The 18,210-nt window shown below is 40.1% G+C and overlaps 1 protein-coding gene across 8 annotated transcripts in view; it reads left to right on the top strand.

The window, feature by feature from the left end:
• Positions 1–18,210, top strand: part of Znf385b (zinc finger protein 385B) — a 407,065-nt gene that overhangs the window by 370,397 nt on the left and 18,458 nt on the right. The window lies entirely within an intron of this gene.

Below are 18,210 nucleotides of genomic sequence, written 5' to 3'. Positions count from 1 at the left end.
TATAAGAAAGGCATTTTACTGCCTTTGGAGCATGATTATAACAAATATCTATACATGTTCAATACAGGTGTAATTCTTACCTGAATATTTTTGATACATAGTTGGTTGAAATTATAGATGTAGAACCATGGGTATGGAGATTGACTGTCATGCATTTTGAGTTTAGGGGAAATTGTTTATTTCTTTTTAGCCAGAATTATACCCAGTTCCTTGGCTAACCCATAAGATACAATGATTAATATCTAGTTAAAAATATGGGGTCAGGGAACAGCTTAGTTGATAAAGCGCTTGTTTCACAAGCATGAATACATTAGTTTGATCCCTAGAACCCACATAAACATAAATGTGGGTGCCTCTGGCATGGACTTGTCACCCCTGTGCTGGAGATGTGAAGACGATTGGATCCCAAAATTTCACTGGCTAGCCAGCTGCCCACTTGATTAGTTGCAGATCAGTCAGAGACCCTGTTTCAAAGGGAAAAAAGTAGTAGACAGTGCACCTGAGGACCAGTTCTCTGAGCTCTGTATACATATACCTACATAATATACATGAACAAGCCCCCCACACACATAATACATACACACAAAAATATCTTTTCTAAGAACTATACTTGGAAGACTTGTTAGTATAATCGTTCTGCTCAGAGGTCTTGTGGTGTTTGAACTTGAGAGGATCTATACCAGGAAGGTGGCTTAGCTTGTAAAGTGCTTATCAAGAAAGTATGAGGAGCTGAGTTCAGATCCCTGGCCCCTTGATAAAAATCCAGGCACGGTGGCACATGTCCGTCATCCCAGCACTGGGATAACAGAGAGACAGGCAGATCTCTGGGGCTGGCCAGCCAGTCTAGCTGAATTGACTGCAGCTTTAGTGAAAGACTTGTACAATAAGGTGGGGAAGTAATTGAGGAAGACACCTCATGTTGACCTTTAACCTCTGTATACACATACATGCACCTGTACACACATGTGAATATATCTACACACAAAATATAAATTTGGAATAGAGAGAATCCTTTCAGAAGCGATAGACTCACTAAAGAACCTTGAAAAGGTTCATTCCATTAGATCAGTGAATCTCTCCTTCTGGATTCTACAACAAGGAAACAATTATAAGTACAAAGTAAGAAAAAGAAAGCATTATTCATGATGGTGCATGTTGTATTTGTATTACTGCAAAATGGGAACAAGATTATTAGTACCAAGGAAATTATTTGAACAAACTATTTGTATTATGCATCTTAAAAGTAGATAAAAGTAGTAGCATGAAAATGGGTGACAAACATTTAAGAGTTGGAGAATGTTTTAAATTAAAATAATACAACATGACGCATATATCTATATTCCCTACTGAATATTCAGCATTGTGGCAGGCACAGTGTGAAGGGTCAGTACACCTCAGAACTTACCATGTGGACCACTACCCAGTTAAATATTTAAGACAATGAGAGTATGGGCAAGAAAGGACAATAGAGCACGGCTTAGACAGTGTGTGGAAGGGTGAGTGTGGACAGAAATGCAGGCAGAATGAACAATACACAGAAGTATGATATCTAACCATTCTGTGTGTCATGGGTTCCTGTGGCCAACTGATGAAGCCTAGGGTTAGACGAATGCTTCGAAATCCATATGGCACAAATACAGCGTCAGTTTTTGTTATGATATCCGAATATAACAATAATGCTCCAAATGTGCTCTAGCTGTGGTTCTAACATCTACCTGAATTTAAAATGATGGTAAACATGCACATTGTTCAAATATTCTGTGACAAAGCTCATGTCCCCTAAGACTATTTGACATCCATTAGTGGCACAGCTAAGGCCATTTGAACTGAAGGAAATGCTAAATTTTAATTAGAGATAAATAAAAACAAAGATAAATATTTGCTAGGCAAAGCATGTGTACCTTGAATGTATTTTAGGCATCTTGGTGTCCACAGAGCTCAGGTTAAGAAGTCATGTTTAATTTGTCAGAAATGGGATTTTCTTTTCCTCTCTATTTTCTTAGGCCATCATAATGTGTTCTTAAGCCTTGATGAGGATTATATGTGACAGACACAGACCGGACAGGAAGGAAACTCTCAGCTCTTTGTGTTCTAGTTGTGAGGTTAACAGAGGGCCGCGCAATGCCGTGTCTGCTTCTTGCTGTTATAGTCAACATCCACATCCCCTAAGTTTAACCACAGTCCTGAATCTGAAGCAAGCAGTTTATAACCAGAAATGGCTGATTGGGCTCCTAGTTTGGGAGGCTCTGATCTGTGGTCATTTGGCCCTGTCACTTTTGAGCCTGTGACAAGGCAATACGTGATAACCACAAGCTCATGCCAAAGCAAAACTACTTCATTGCAAGGAAGCAAACTCAAAGAGGAAGGGACAGGTGTCCTGTTGTTGGCTTGAAAGGCACCTACCCCCCAGGGACCTAGAAACCTCCAGCCAGCTCCCACTTTTTTTTTTTTTTTTTTTTTTTTTTTTTGGTTTTTTGAGACAGGGTTTCTCTGTGTAGCTTTGCGCCTGTCCTGGAACTCACTTGGTAGCCCAGGCTGGCCTCGAACTCACAGAGATCCGCCTGGCTCTGCCTCCCGAGTGCTGGGATTAAAGGCGTGCGCCACCACCGCCCGGCTCAGCTCCCACTTTTTAAAAAGTTCCACCACCTTCCAATTGTCCCAAGCCAGGGACCAAGCCCATCAGACATGGGATCAGGACTGTAGCAATGCCTGAGACCAGGCAGGATAAGCAACCCAAAACAAATTCCTCTGGAGAATCAGCCTTTTCAATTAAAAGTGACTTTCCACGGTCAGCCGACTTTCCCCGGCATCTATAGGTCTTAACTATTAAGCTGGCTTTGACAACTTCATAAAGCCGCAGACTGAATTTAGAGACAAAAGTCAGATGAGAAATAGCAAGTAGGATGGGTGTTTAGCAGTGCATTCTTAAAGATCCCTAGCTTCCTTGTGCTGCCAGAATGTCTAGCCCTGGACTATCTATGTAGTAGAGCAGACAGTACCTAGTTATAAAGCATGTGGGCTGGGTACCTGTCTGCCAGGGGCAGCCTGGGGCTATAAGCATGTTTCCCAGCAGTAAATTTTTGGCTCTGACTAGTGAAGAAAGAGTGAGTATTCTCCACAGCTCTTGGGCTGACCTTACCATTGTCAGTGAGCACCTCCCCCTACCTGGAGCATCAAAGCCTCCCCCTTGCCTAAGCTTGTAGCTAGAGAGGAGAAAGGTGGGCCTAAATTCAAACATTTTTGCCTGGGCTCTGTGAGTTGAAAATTGTATTCTCTGAAATAGGGCCATACACCTAGCAAAAAAATAAAAATAAAAAAGAGACCCTGTTCCTCATTCTATCTTGAAAATTAGTTTTTTAATCTTATTCTCAGGTTTTGAATCCCTACTCCCTAAGGGTCTTGATTTGAGTGACATGAGTTACTTATTCTATTTTCAATAATAAAGGTGCCTCAAAAAAAATAACTGTTTCACCTCCCTTAGTAACAAATCAGAGAAGGGCAATTTTTCAACCTAAAGAAGTTGAAATATGATTTCTCTATTGTACAAGCCAAATGGCTGGAAAACTATACAAAATAGAAGAAAGCTTTTCATTAGATTCAGACTCTAGCAAACAATCTCTCTTTTGTGCTCCCTCAGGAAAACTGACAAGTTGACGAATATCCGAGCCAGTTCACTGATAGCAAGTTGGGGCTGCCAGCTTTCAACATGGAGGAGGTGTTTGGTCATGCCTCTGTTTAATCTGAGTGTGAGACTAGCTGCTTTTGCTCCTGAGCACGGGACAAAGGGGGCCAGTGGCCTACAGTCAGGCAAGGAGGGCGGCATCAGATGTTTTGTTGAACCACAAGCCCCCTGCAAGGCAAGGCCTAATGACCAAAGCCCGATTGACAGGGCTTTCAAATGGAACTGGGAGCAGCCTCCAAAATCAGAGCCTCAGACTGGCACAGAAGTCCCAGATGCCAGTAGAGCACAGGGCCAATTTGGAACTTACAGAATTTGTCACCCCACTTTTGTGAGTCCTAAATGACTTTAAATAAGTGGCCTTTTTTCTATGCTTTTTTTCTTAAAGGACATATAAAGTCTGATTCAGCAAAGAGACATTTTAACTTAGACGATGTTGACTTGCTTACAGAGTTAGTCTAAAGGCCAGCATATGAAAATTAGGCATAAACATAGTTAATTAGGAATTAGTAAGCGTCACAGTGATCAGCCATGCTTGAAGATGCAGGGTTTCTGGAATTTAGCTAGGATGTGGTAATGTGGCATTAAATATCAAGAGCCCGACAACTTCGGATTGGTGGAAGGTTTTTGTGCTCAGAGACTTCTGCAAGGCAGCTATAACTCCTCTATTTCTCTGTGACCACTTGGTAGTTCTGGGCTGATAATGAAGTACTCTAGTCTGTTTTCTGTATCTGCTATATATGGAAAGGGCTTTCAGAGTCCAGGTCCAGAGGGTGTTCTGAAGTTCCTTCCTGTGGAATTGAGATCAGACATTTCCCAACAGGATGTCCTCTGAGTAGTCAAGTAACTTAGCCAGCTAGATGCAAGACAGACCAGTCGACACTAGCTATGTCGGGGGTGAACTTTAGGGACCCTTGAAATAGATCCAATCTAAGTAGGACAGCTAATTGGGAAAAAAAAAATCTAAATGGGTGACTAGAAGATCCCAGTCAGCTGAGTCCGACAAGGCCACCAGGAATAAAGCTATGCACCTGGGGGACTTTGTGTAGGTGTGAGTGGTAAAATCTCTAAGATACAGAGCCTCCATAATGGTCATCAATGATGGCATCTAAAAGGTATAGAAAATCAAGTAACAACACAGTGCCTGGTACTTAGAATTTCTTTCGAGTATTATTGTATAAATATATCAGCCACATAATTGTTGAAAATGCAAATAACAGTAGTATGATATGAGTTAATATTGGCAACATAGAACATCCGTTGAAGAGAGAGTTGCTAAGCAGGAATCTCTAATGAATGTCCAAACAGAACACAAATAGTTCCATAGGTGGGAAATTTTGCCAGAGGGCAGCAAGTGTGACTCAGCGGTAGCTTTTATTTAGTATGGACAAGGTCAAAGATACCAGAAAAACACAGAGACATCACCATATATCTTCATGTTACAAGCCAGCCGCCCCAACCTGCCATGGTGAACCTGTCAGTTTTCCTGCATGAGCACAAAAGAGTTTGTTTGCTTAGGTTTGATGCGAATTCATAGTGTTCTCCTGTTTTGTATAGTTTTCCAGTGAACTAGCTCTTCCCGGAAATGCAGAAGCCACAGGTTCCATCACTACAACCAAAGCAGGAAAGAACAAGAGAAAACTAAGCTGACAGAAAACAGGAGACAGGCTTATTTGCAGAGAACGTAATGAAATATTCAGATTGGTATCATTTTATCAAACATTAAAATATGAACCTGTCACAAATACATTTTTGGTGTTGTTATAACTGTCCTAATGTATCTCAAAGAGAGCCACTGTTAAGAGAAAAGATTCAACTTGAACTGACATTAACTATTGCAAATATGGAGGCTGGAGAGATGATTCAAGGGTTAAGGGCACTTGCTGTTCTTCTGGAGAACCAGAGTTCGGTTCCCAGCACCCATGTCAGGCAGCTCACACCTTCCTGCAACTTCCAGCTCCTGGGGATCCAATGCCTCTGGCTTCTGACACACAAATGCATACATATAATTAATAATAATAACCTTACTAATAAGATGAACCTTAAAAACATTAAAACATGCTATTGGCAAGAATGGTAAAAGTATTTTACATAATTAATCAAGAAATATATGGTTTCTTCTATGTAATTTGTTTCACTCGTTACCATTCAATAGTTAGCCCTGAAGTTTTTAAAATTTGTATTCCTGTAGCACTGTCTCTTGAATTAGGCATTCCCTAGTTCAGTAGAATCGTTGCCCATGGATGTTTTTCTGCACATTTGGCATAGAGATAGGTTAAGATGCTTCTAAGACTCAAAAATTTCTATCTTGACAATTTGTAAGTGCAAATAAATAATTAGGAGATAATAGAATAATTATGTGAAGAGGATTGCGAAAGCACAGTAGGGGAGAAGAGAAGATGTGCGTCTGAAAGCTAAGCCGCAAAATCACAGACGTTTGTTTTCTGAACCAGACAGAGTTGAAGAGGGTGTGAAATGAGCAGCAGCGTGTAGTAGATGCCAGGGAAATGGCAAGTGGGTGAAAGGGTGGAAATCCCGATAGGAGGGATACTGAAAAGATGGTATCATAAACCTTAGTTAATTCAATACTGAAGTGAGATGGGGAGAGAGCACAGGGCTCCTTGCGGACACCAGAGGTCAGTTGAGATGAGGACAAGAAGACTTGGAATGACTTCTCTGTGGGCAGCTCAGTCCGTTTAGTATCAGTGACATGAGTTTGAAAATCCACGAAACATCTAGACATAGCCATGAGGAAACGGTCTTGAACCATGAAGAAGGAGGTGACCTGTGGATTTAGGAATCTGGGTCCATCTGGTAGAAGTCACTAAAGCTAATTAGAGCTTATAATGCCAACGAAGAAGATGAAAGTAAGGTGACCCACCCTAACACATGCCATCTCTTAGCTAAGGCCAGGCAGAAGATCAGGCCCCAGTGAAGGAGCTGGAATGAACTGTTGTAAAGATGAACAGGGAAATACCCGTGGGAGGACCTGCAGTCATCAAAGGCAGAAAGCGTGTGGACATCAAGGGAAGAAAATCTAGAGGGATGACTACAGAGAGAACACTGGTTTGGGTAGGTTAGGATGGGAGAGAGGAAGCAGAAGAGGCTACTTCACAACATCTCCATGCATTAAAGAGAAGACATGTGGGAAGCACCGGGGGTGAGTCAATTCAAAGAAGGACCCTTAGAACATGGAACCCTCAGAACTTCATCAGCAGAAAGAAAGTAGGGGATGTTATAGGAAAGAGAAGACATATAAAAAGCAGAAAACCCAAGTGGAATGGGATGCCTTTTTCCTCACAGAAGGGAGAAGCTTCAACATCAGGGATGACCTTACCAAGCCTCCTCCTTCTGTTATGAAACAGGAGGCCAGACATTTGCTAATAAAAGGATTAGAGTATCGACAGCAAACTGAAAAAGAGGAAGCCTCCACCAAGATGAAGAAATGTATGTTCTCTGCATGTAATACTTTTCCCATCTTTTTGTCTTATTTATTGACCTCTTGCCCACATACAGAAATTTTAATTAATTTGCATTCACTAATGCATATTCTCTTTTTCTCTTATTGAAAATAGATCTTTCTCTCATATAATATATCCTGATTACAATTTCCCTCCCTCTATGTCTCCCTGTTTCTTCCCACCTCTCCTCCTATCTGAATCCATCCCCTTTCTGTCTCTTATTAGCAAATAAGTAGGTTTCTATGTGATAATAATAAGATAGAGTAAAATATAATAAGATAAAGCAAAAACTAACACATTAGAATTGGACAAAACAAAGCTGGGCAGTGGTGGTGCACGCCTTTAACCCAGCACTCAGGAGGCAGAGGCAGGCAGATGGATCTCTGTGAGTTTGAGGCCAACCTAGGCTACAGCATGAGTTCCAGGCTCCAAAGCTACACAGAGAAACCCTGTCTCAACCCCCCCCCCAAAAAAAAGACCAGAATTGGACAAAACAAACAAACAGGAAGAAAAGGGCCCAAGGGAAGGCCCAGGAAACAGAGACTCATTCATTCACACACTCGGGAATCCCATAAAAACACGAAGCTAGAAGTCATTAAAAATATGCAAGGACACTCTTTCCACCTCCTCTTCTGCTGGGTTGCCTGAGCCCTGAGTCAGGGGATTGGATACAGACATCCCCTTTAGGGCTGAGTGTTCCAAGGTCTCTCATTGGTCTCTATATTTGATCCCATCTGCTGCAGGAGGAAGCTTCTCTGAGGATGGCTGAGCAAGGCGCTGATCTATGAGTACGGCAAAATGTCATTAGGAGACATTTTATTGCTACATTTGTTTTTGTTTTGTTTTTATAACAATAGTACTGGATTTTACACCATGTCCCTGGGCTGTCTAGTCTCAAGTTCTTTGTCACCCAAGCAGTTTTGGGTGTAGATTCCAGCTTGTGGAGTGGGTCTCCAATCAGATACTGGCTAGTTACTTCCACAGACTTTGTGCCACCATTGCACCAGCATATCTTGCTAATAGATGAAGGGTCTGTGGCTGGGTTGGTGTTCATGTTTCTCCTTTGGTGGCGTGCAGAGTACCTTTCTGCACCAAAGGCATGTAGGTTAGGATGGTTCTGTATATGTAACAGCTCAATTGCGCTATGCTCAATGAGTTGTTGTAGGTGTTGTCTTCACCAATGGGTCTTTGCTGTCAGTTTGTGAAGAACAACTTGGCAAAGTTTAGGTTGTTTGGGGGTTCCCATGGGACCCCTTTGGCCAACAACTCAATTAGATATAACCCATTCCAAGCACTAGAGACTTCATTTGGTGACAAGCAATATCCAGTTGAAGCTCCATCTCCCCATTATTTAGCAATTTCATTTAGAGATTTGTTATGTGTGTATATGTTTTAGGAAGAAGTATGTATGTGTTTATTTTACTGTGTTAGATTTCCATACTACTCCTCAAATGGCCCTTAATTGTAGCTGTCTCTCCTCATATTCTCTCCTTTGTCTCCCTCCTCCCTCCCACCTCCATTTAGTCCTCCCATTCCAGACCCCCCCCCATCCACCCATAACTATATATTCTATTTCCCATTTCTAGGAAGATCTATCTGTGCCCTGCCCACCTCAGTCTCTTACTCTATACCTAACTTCTGTGTTTAAATGGATTGTACTTTGGTTATCATTGAATTAAGAGCTAATATCCACCTATAAGCAAATATATACCATATATGTCTTTCTGGGTCTGGGTTACCTAATTCAGGATGATTTTTTTAGTTCCATCCATTTACCTGCAAATTTTATGATTTCATTTTTTAACAGCTGAATAATACTCTATTGTGTAAATGGACCATATTTTCTTTAGCCATTCTGTTGAGGGACTTCTAGGTTGTTTCCAATTTCTGCCTATTATGGATAGGGCAGCAATGAATGTGGTTGAGCAAGCATCTCTGTGGTAGTTTGGAGCAACCCTTGGGTATATGCCCAAGAGTAGTACTGCTGGATCTTGAGGTAGATCAATTTCTACTTCCTGAGCAACTGCTGTAGTGATTTCCATAGTGACTGTACAATTTTGTACCCCCACCAGCAATGGTTGAGTCATTTATCTTATTCCACATCTTTACCTGCATGAGCTGACACTTGTGTTGTTGATCTTAGCCATCCTGACAGGTATAAGATAGAATCTCAAAGCAGTTTTGATTTGCATTTCCCAGATGGCTAGGATGTTTAATACTTCTTTAAGTGTTTCTCAACTATTTGAGGTTCCATTTTGAGAATTCTCTGTTTAGATCTGTACTCCATTTTTAATTGGGTTATTTATTTTCTTGATATCTAGTTTTTTGAGTTCTTTATATATTTTGGATATCAGATGTGTAATTGGGTAAAAATTTTCCCATTCTGTAGGCTACCTCTTAGTCCAAATGATGGTGTTGTCATACAGAAGCTTTTCAGTTTCATGAGTTCCCATTTATTGATTGATAATCTTAGTGCCTGTGCTAATGGTGTTCTGTTGAGAAAGTCTTTTCCTATGCCAATGACTGTTCCCCACTTTCTCTTCCATTAGGTTCTGTGTATCTAGTTTTATGGTGAGGTATTTGATCCATTTGGAGTTGAGTTTTCTGGATCTATTTGGATTTTTCTTCATGTACCTGTCCAGTTTGACCAGTACCATTTGTTGAAGATGCTGTCTTTTTTCCAATGAATATTTCTGGCCTCTTTGTAAAGAATCACATGTCTACAGGTGTGTGGATTTATGTCTGGGTCTTCAGTTAGATTCCATTGATTAATGTATCTGTTTTTGTGCCAAAACCATGCAGTTTTGATTACTGTGGCCCTGTAGTACAATTTGAGGTTGGGATGGTAATACTTCCTAGCAGTTCTTTTATTATTCAGGTTTGTTTTAGCTATCCTGTATGTGTGTGTGTGTGTGTGTGTGTGTGTGTGTGTGTGTGTGTGTGTGTGTACGCCCATGGGAGATATTTCCATCTTCTGATATCTTCTTCAATTTCTTTCTTCAGTGTCTTAAAGTTTTTATCAAGTGAAAGCAAGTCTTTCACTTGCTTCATTAGAGTTACCCTCAAGATATTTTATATTATTTGAGGCTATTGTTAAAGGTATTATTTCCCTAATTTCTCAGTCCATTTATATATAGGAGGGCTACTGATTTTTGTGAGTTAATTTTGTATTCACCTATTTTGCTGAAAGTGTTTATTTGCTGTAGGAGTTTCCCAGTGGAATGTTTAGGATCACTTATGCATAGTATCAGATCATCTGCAAATAAAAATACTTTGACTTTTTCCTTTCCAATTTGTAATCTTTTAATCTCCTCCAGTTGTCTTATTGCTCTAGCTAAGACTTAAAATGCTATGTAGATTAGGTATGGAGAGAGTGGACAACCTTGCCTTGTCCTTGATTTTAGAGGAATTGCTTTGAGTGTCTCCATTTAAGTTGATGTTGGCTATGGGCTTGCTGTAAATTGACTTTATTATGTTGAGGTATGCTTCTTGTATCCCTAATCTCTCTGAGACTTTTCTCATAAAGGAGTGTTGGATTTTGTCAAGGCCTTTTCTGCATCTAATGAGATGGTCATGTGGTTTTGTGGATTACATTTATCGGTCTACATATGTTGAACCATCCCTGCATCTCTGGGATGAAGCCTGCTTGATCATGGTGGATGATCTTTTTAATGTGTTCTTGGATTTGGTTTGCAATCATTTTATTGAGAATTTTTGCATCTATGTTCATAAGGTAAATTAGTTTGTAATTCTCTTGTTTGTTGGTTCTTTATGTAGTTTGAGATCAGGATAACAGTTCCCTCATAAAACAGACTGGGTAATGTTCTATATGTTTCTATTCTGTAGAATAATTTGAAGAGTTTTGGCATTAACTCTTCTTTGAAAGTCTGGTAGAATTCCTGGGCCTTTTTTTTTTTTGGTTAGGAGACTTTTAATGACTGCTTATATTTCACTAGGTGTTATAGATCTACTTAAATTGCTTGTCTGATCTTGATTTAATTTTGTTAAAGTGGTATACATTGAGAAAATTATCCATTTCTTTTCGATGTTCTGATTTGGTGTATAGGTTTTTTTTTAATTATGTCCTTATGATTCTCTTGATTTCCTCAGTGTCTTTTGTTATGTCCCCTTTTCATTTCTAATTTTGTTAATTTGGATATTCTTTATCTGCCTTTTAATTCATCTGGATAAGGGCTTGTCAATCTTACTGATTTTGTCAAAGAACCAACTCTATGTTTCCTTGGTTCATTGTATTGGTTTTTGTTGTTGTTTCTATTTTATTGATTTCAGTCCTGGGTTTGATTATTTCTTGATGTCTGCTCCTTTTGGGTGTGATTTCTTCCTTTTGTTCTTTTAGGTGTACTGTTAAGTTACTAGTATGAGATCTCTCCAGGGGTTTTTATTTTTTGTTTTGTTTTTGATTTTTTTTTTCTACGTAGACACTTAGTGCTATAAACTTGCCTCTTCAACTTCCTTCATTCTGTACCATAAGTTTGGATATGTTGTGTATTCATATTCAGTCCATTCTAGAAAGTCTTTAATTTCTTTCTTCACCCATATTTTTTTTCATTCAATGGAGTGTTGTTCAATTTTCTTGAGTTTGTAAGCTTTCTATTGTTTCTGTTAATGATATCCAGTTTTAATCCATGTTGGTCAGATACGTTGCAGGGTATTATTTCAATTTTCTTATATCTCTTGAGACTTGCTTTGTGTCCAAGTATGTGGTCAGTTTTGAAAAAAGTTTAATTAGGTACTGAGAAGAAGGTATATTCTTTTGTGTTTGAGTGAAATGTTCTGTAAATATCTGTTAGGTCCATTTAATTTATAACACCTGTTAGCTCCCACATTTCCCTGTTTAGTTTTTGGATGGATGGTCTGTCTATTCGTGAGAGTTGGATACTGAAGTCACCCACTATCAGTGTGTGAGGGTCAATATGTGATTTCAGCTGGGTAGTGTGTATTGTGTTTTGTGCATAGATGTTAAGACCTGCAGTGTGTTCTTGAAGGATTTTTTTCTTTTAATGTTTATGTAGTGTCCTTTCTTATATCTTCTGATTAAAGTCTGTTTTGTCCAATATTAAAATTATACCAGCTTGCTTCTTAGGTCCATTCACTTGAAATATTTTTTTCCATTCTTTTACCCAGAGGAGATAGCTATCCTTGATGTTAAGGTGTGTTTCATGGATACAACAGAAAGATGGATTCTGTTTTCACATCCATTCTGTTATTCTGTAACTTTTTATTGGGGAATTGAAACCACTGATGTTAAGAGATATCAATGAGCAGTGTTTGTTGATTAGTTTGTTATTTTGTCGTTGTGGTGGTAAGTATGTGTACATTTGTGTGTGTGTGTGTGTGTGTGTGTGTGTGTGTGTGTGTGTGTGTGTGTGTGGTGTATGTTTCCTCTTCTTTGATTTACTGGTCTGGGATTATTTATTCCATGTGTTTTCTTGGGTGTGTTTAACCTCTTTAGGTTGGAGTTTTCTTTCTAGCACCTTCTACAGGGTTGGATTTGTAGATAGGTATTACTTAAATTTGGTTTTATCATGGACTGTTTTATTTTATCTATCTATTGTGATTGAAAGTTTTGATGCATATGGTTATCTGGGCTGGCATCTCTGGTCTCTTAGAGTCTGTAGAACATCTGTCCAGGCCCTCTTTCTTTCAGAGTTCATCGAGAAGACAGGTGTTGCTCTAATAGGTCTGCCTTTATATATTACTTGGTCTTTTCCCTTTGAAACTTTCAATATTCTTTCTTTATTCTGTACATTTAGTTTTTTGATTCTTATGTAACAAGGGGAAATTTTTTCTGGTCCTGCCCATTTAATGTTCTGTAAGTTTCTTGTACATTGATAGGTATCTCTTTTTTAAGTTAGGAAAATTTTCCTCTTATGATTTTTGTTGAAAATAGTTTCTGTTCCTTTGACCTGGGTTTCTTCTCCTCCCTCTGTTCCTGTTATTCTTAGATTTAGTCTTTTCATAGTGTCCCAAATTTCCTGGTGTTTTGTGCCAAGAGTTTCTTAGAGTTAATATTTTCTTTGAAGGATCCATTGCTTTTATAGTATCTTCAATGTATTCTGTCTTCTATCTCTTGTATTATGTTGGTAAGGCTTGCCTCTGAGGTTCCTGCTCGAGTTCCTGCATTTTGTAGTTCCAGATATCCCTCACTTTGGGTTTTCTTTATTGCTTCTATTTCCACTTTCATGTCTTGAACAGTTTTATTCGTTTCCTTACACTAGTTGTGTTTTCACAGATTTCTTTAAGGAATTTATTCATTTCCTCTTTAAGGACCCCTATCATATTCATACAGGCTGTTTCATGGTCTTTGTCATGTGCTCCAGCTGCCTTGCAATTCTCTGGGCCTACTGTGGTAGGTTGCTGGGCTCTTGTGGAGACAGACTCTCCTGGTTGTTATTGATTATGTTTTTATGCTGGCATCTGGGTTTGGGAAGATTGTAATTCTTGGTGCTGATATCTGGTCTTGTCTTTGTTGGTGGGTGTTTTGCTCCTTGCTTTCTGTTGCCCTCTCTGGTTCTTAGGGGAGTGTGGTATCCATATGTCGCCTGTTAGTAAATTCTCTTAGAATCCTGATAGGTGTGACCACTGGGGGTTCCAGGTAAAATGTTTTCCTAGGTATTGGGAGCTGACAGGACTAGTAATACGATAGGAAGGGGGCTGATGGAGTTCACAGGAGGGAGGAAAGCAGGTGTTCCACCAGGATCTGCTTAGTCCCCTGGGAATGGGGCCCAAGAGTGAGGAAAGACCACAACAGGTAGTCTGCTACAGAGCTGAGGATGAGACCAGGGATTTGGAGGAAAGAAGAGAGAGGTCAAGATCTGCAATTGACCTCCCTGCTTCCATGGCCTGAGTGGGTTTCCAGGGAGTGCCTGCTGGAGTTGGAGGCTGAGATAAAGGGAAAGATCTGTGTTTTACACTGGAGTTGGAGTTGTGCAGGGGGCTAAGGGCTGAAGCAGATGGTCAGCTGCAGAGCTGGAGATGAGAGTGGGGGATTGGATTTGGAGAAATGGGGGGTGAGGTGAAGATCTGCTGTAGCCTACCTGCTTCCCTGGACAAAGTTTTTATAATCTTAATTTAAATCTGATCCTTAAGATCAAAGGGTATTAAAATAGTTACTTATGAATATTCCATTGCCCAAAAAGTTACACCTTCAAACAAAATCTTTTAAATGGTACCTTCAAACTACTACATTTTCTATGATCTTTTTCCATGTAACCTTTAGGAAAACACCTGATAAAGTTAAGAAGAACTGATTGCCCGTATCTACCATGCTCTGCAAGGCTGGCCTTTTCTTCCTGCTCTTTCTGACAGAGCCTGTTATACTACAAATGAAGAGCACTTTCTTTGTGCATCCAGCAATACACAATACAAAAAAAAAATTTTTTTAAGATGTTAGAGATGGCACTCTTACAACTTATTACATATTGTTTTACATCTAAGGTACCAAGTTGGCTTATTCATTTTCTCATCTTACAACTTGTATGCTGCTGCTGCTTCTGCATTTTGTGGAGGGTTTTTTTTTCAAATCCATTACCTATCTTAATGGAATTCTACTTTAAACTTTAAAATATCTGTCATCAGTTAGTGGTTTCTATCCCTCTTGCTATGTCAAATGTGTAGATAAGACTGAGACAGATGAGGCAAAGGTGTAAATAAGAGCCCTTGGCAACACATCAATTGACATGCATATAGGTTTGCCATGGTCCATCCATTCCCCACCACCACCACCACCACCTCTCCACCGCCCAGTCTGGTGTACAGCCCTCTGGGCTTCTTAACTTCATTTCTCACAAGACTGCACAGGGAAGTGGGTGCTCTGGCTGACACCCATTCATTTCTTACTATTCGGAAAACAGAAAGACAAAACCAAAGAAAATACGTGAGTCGTATGTAGTAACTGGTCAGTGTTTTCTGAAATGATGGTGACTTATTGCTGGAGGTGTTGTTGAGTAAAGGAAGGGGAATGACCAGGCATGCTTTCATTGTCTGCCTCCATGCCTGATCCTCTCCAGTAGAATATTAAGTATGAAAAGCGAAATTAGCTTCCTAAATTAACATTCGCCATCCTCCAGTGGCCTCAGGAAGGTAACCAAGGATTGAGCTAATTAGGAGGAGGGACAGAGTCTCAGAAACGGAACTGCAGACTTTCACATGTTAACATTTAAGCAAGCAATTCTCAAAGTGCTTCTCACTGCTCAGTTAAAAATAAACTGACAAAAGCAGTATGGGGCCTTAAGTTGACTACAAAACTCAGCTAAAAAGGCAAAGTGACAGGAAAAGATGGTACCTTCTCTTCATTCTTGGCCCAGATCTAGCAGGTGAACTCATGGTAATGACGATGGCTAGCTTTCCTGTCTCACGTGCATCCTGAGCTTGGGGCCACGGAGCACAGCCTTTCATTGACAGCAAAGTAAAAACAAATAGTAACAGACACAGTTCATGGTCTCTTCCTTCGTGGCCCGAGGAGGTGGACTTTTCACGGCTATGCATCACATGATCCCAGGAGGAACGCAATGTTCACGCCCACTCCAAAGCCTCACTGGACAAAGACTCAAGTTTCTTTAGTTTCTCCTGGTTGTCCTCCACTGGCTGTTCTTACAAGACACGCTGTCCTTCCCTCACACTGCCTTCTTCACACATTCCCTTCCCTTCAATTCTGGTCTCCATTGGGTTCTTTTTCTGGGTTGATCCTGATGGAGAGGTATCCCTAACCTCAGGACTCCTCACCCAAGGATGGAGAGGATTTTCCAGGTCCCTGGAGTCAATGTCATTCTCTTACAGCCTTCAAGCTTTGGGATTCCTTTGCGCTTCTGGAAAAAAAAAGAAAAGGAAAATGTTTTGCAGGTTTTAGGATTAATTTAGCAATTACTTAAGTCTTGATTAAGATTAATGTCAGTCAGGAATAGCCAAGTTTTCTTAACTGTAAGACAGAAAGTTCTGTTATCCGCCTAAATACCATCACTGCCCTCTTCATAAATGGCACCACCATCATTTACCAAGTGTTCATGCCAAAGCCATAGAAGTGATCCCTGATTTCTTTCTTTGGATATTTCACATATAATCAGTAATTCCTAATGGTTCTAAAACTTCTGTGCATTCTCTGCTCCTAACCATGGCTACCTTGGGGACAATTGCAGTGGTCCCCTAACAGATCTCTGTGCTTTCACAGTTTATTTTCCAACAGTGATGGTGGACGCAGGGCTAGGCCACTCACCTCTTAAAAGCCAGTTCTCAGGAGATGCCAGCTCCGAGCTGCAGAGGGCTCTTTCGAAAGAAGAAAGGGAAGAAGAGCGAGACAGTGGGCAAGAAGGCGACACGTCGAGTGGGTCTCGAGGAGCCAGGGAGTGTGTCTTCTTTGGGTCTGGCTCTTTGGGTCCTCTCCCCCTGACAAGACATTGCAGTCGACATTACTTAACAATGCATAGCCTAACTCACAAAGGCATGGCCATTGCTATTCCAGCAGTCAACATGATGGTCTGAAAACCAAATGAATCTGATCACTTTTCCCCCTCAGTACTCATACTCAGTTCTCAATTAACCCCAGATGTCTCTCATGCTCTCTACCAGACTATGTGGGATCTGATCCTTGATCAGATTTTTGTTTCAGCTCTATTACCTGATAATAGGCAGATGAAGAGGGAAGGGGGGGGCATGTAAATTATTTAATATGCACAGGGGCCAAAATCTGAAACTCAAACAGTCAGATCTGATATGTGAAATTTAAATGTCCTCTTCTTGGGAAAAGGGGCGGGGGGGGGGGGGGGGGCATACTGTGAGTACCATTAAAGGGTGACAAATTATTCTCAGGAGAAACAGATGAGTCCCAAAAAAAGAGACAATGGCCTAGCATAAAATCCTCTCAGCTCTGGGATAGTTGGCAGCCTAGGGTTACTGGAGGCTTCAGGTGGGGGAGGGGCAGAACTTCACTGTCACCATGATTCCTACTAGGCAGATACAGTCTCCCAGGCAATCTCTGATAACTGTCCTCAGAAGACCAGGTGAAAGTCTACCTAGATATGGAGGCAAACCTTGGTCTCTTCTCTGGTGGTTAATCTTTCCTGTTTGGTGACAAAGTTCCCAGGGAGGGAGTTGAAGATAAATTTTTCATCTTTTGGAAGAAATCTCAGCTGGATCTTAAAAGTAAAATCCTTTGAAGAGAGCCCTCTTCTGTGTTTGTGGGGGAAGAAGGTTAAGAAGGTCTGATTTTCATGCAGCCTCTAAGATCTTCCAGTTTCCTTTAATCTTTAGTTCCAAAATGCTTAGCATGCCAAGCACCATGGAGCATTGTTTCCTGAGCCCCAACATCACACACACACACACACACACACACACCTTAGTTTCTGTCTCCACAGCTACATACTTACCTTTCATTGAGTTCAAAGTCTTGGTCCTTTTTCTTCTAACTTTACTGTTTATATATTGTAGAATATATGTAGGTGTTCATTAAATGGTTGTTACATAGGTAGATGGTTATTTCTTTATGCTAATTTACAGGCCCACCAACTGGTATACATAATTAGTTTATTGTAAATATTTATGTATCTATATATCTCTTATAAGATGTAGATATATATCAGATGTATCTTCTCATCTCCTCCTATTGTGATTTTTAAAAAATCTTTACCATTTCTCAGAGGTGGAGAATTCTTAATGGCTTTTAATTCAAACAGACTTGGCAAATCAAGACATTAAAAACAACAATGCAAGAAAATTTTTCACTTTTGAAATCTGAGAATTTCATTGGCATATCCATTAAGTTTGGGAAAATAATCAAGAAGCAATAAAGCACAGAAAAATAATCTATGTAGATTTTTGCATGAAATAAAGATTTGGGGGGCTGTTAACATTTGTTTCTCTAGCCCACATGCTAAGTCACTACTACAGTACAGAGAAATAACTTTCCCTCTTTCTGAGTTCATTTTTGGAACTGATCCCTATAATAAAACACAGATTGGAGAGGAAAAAACATAGCATGTATATCTTGTGTGTATCCATGCAATACCTAGAGAAATGAGAGAGCCTACAAGAAATGGCTTTGAATTCAGACATAAG

This window comes from Peromyscus californicus, unplaced genomic scaffold (assembly GCF_007827085.1).
Source record: "Peromyscus californicus insignis strain IS unplaced genomic scaffold, ASM782708v3 Scaffold_7__1_contigs__length_154581171, whole genome shotgun sequence".
Classification (NCBI taxonomy): Eukaryota; Metazoa; Chordata; class Mammalia; order Rodentia; family Cricetidae; genus Peromyscus; species Peromyscus californicus.
The sequence above is the reverse complement of the archived record's forward strand: the minus strand, read 5'-3'. Positions and strand labels throughout refer to the sequence as shown.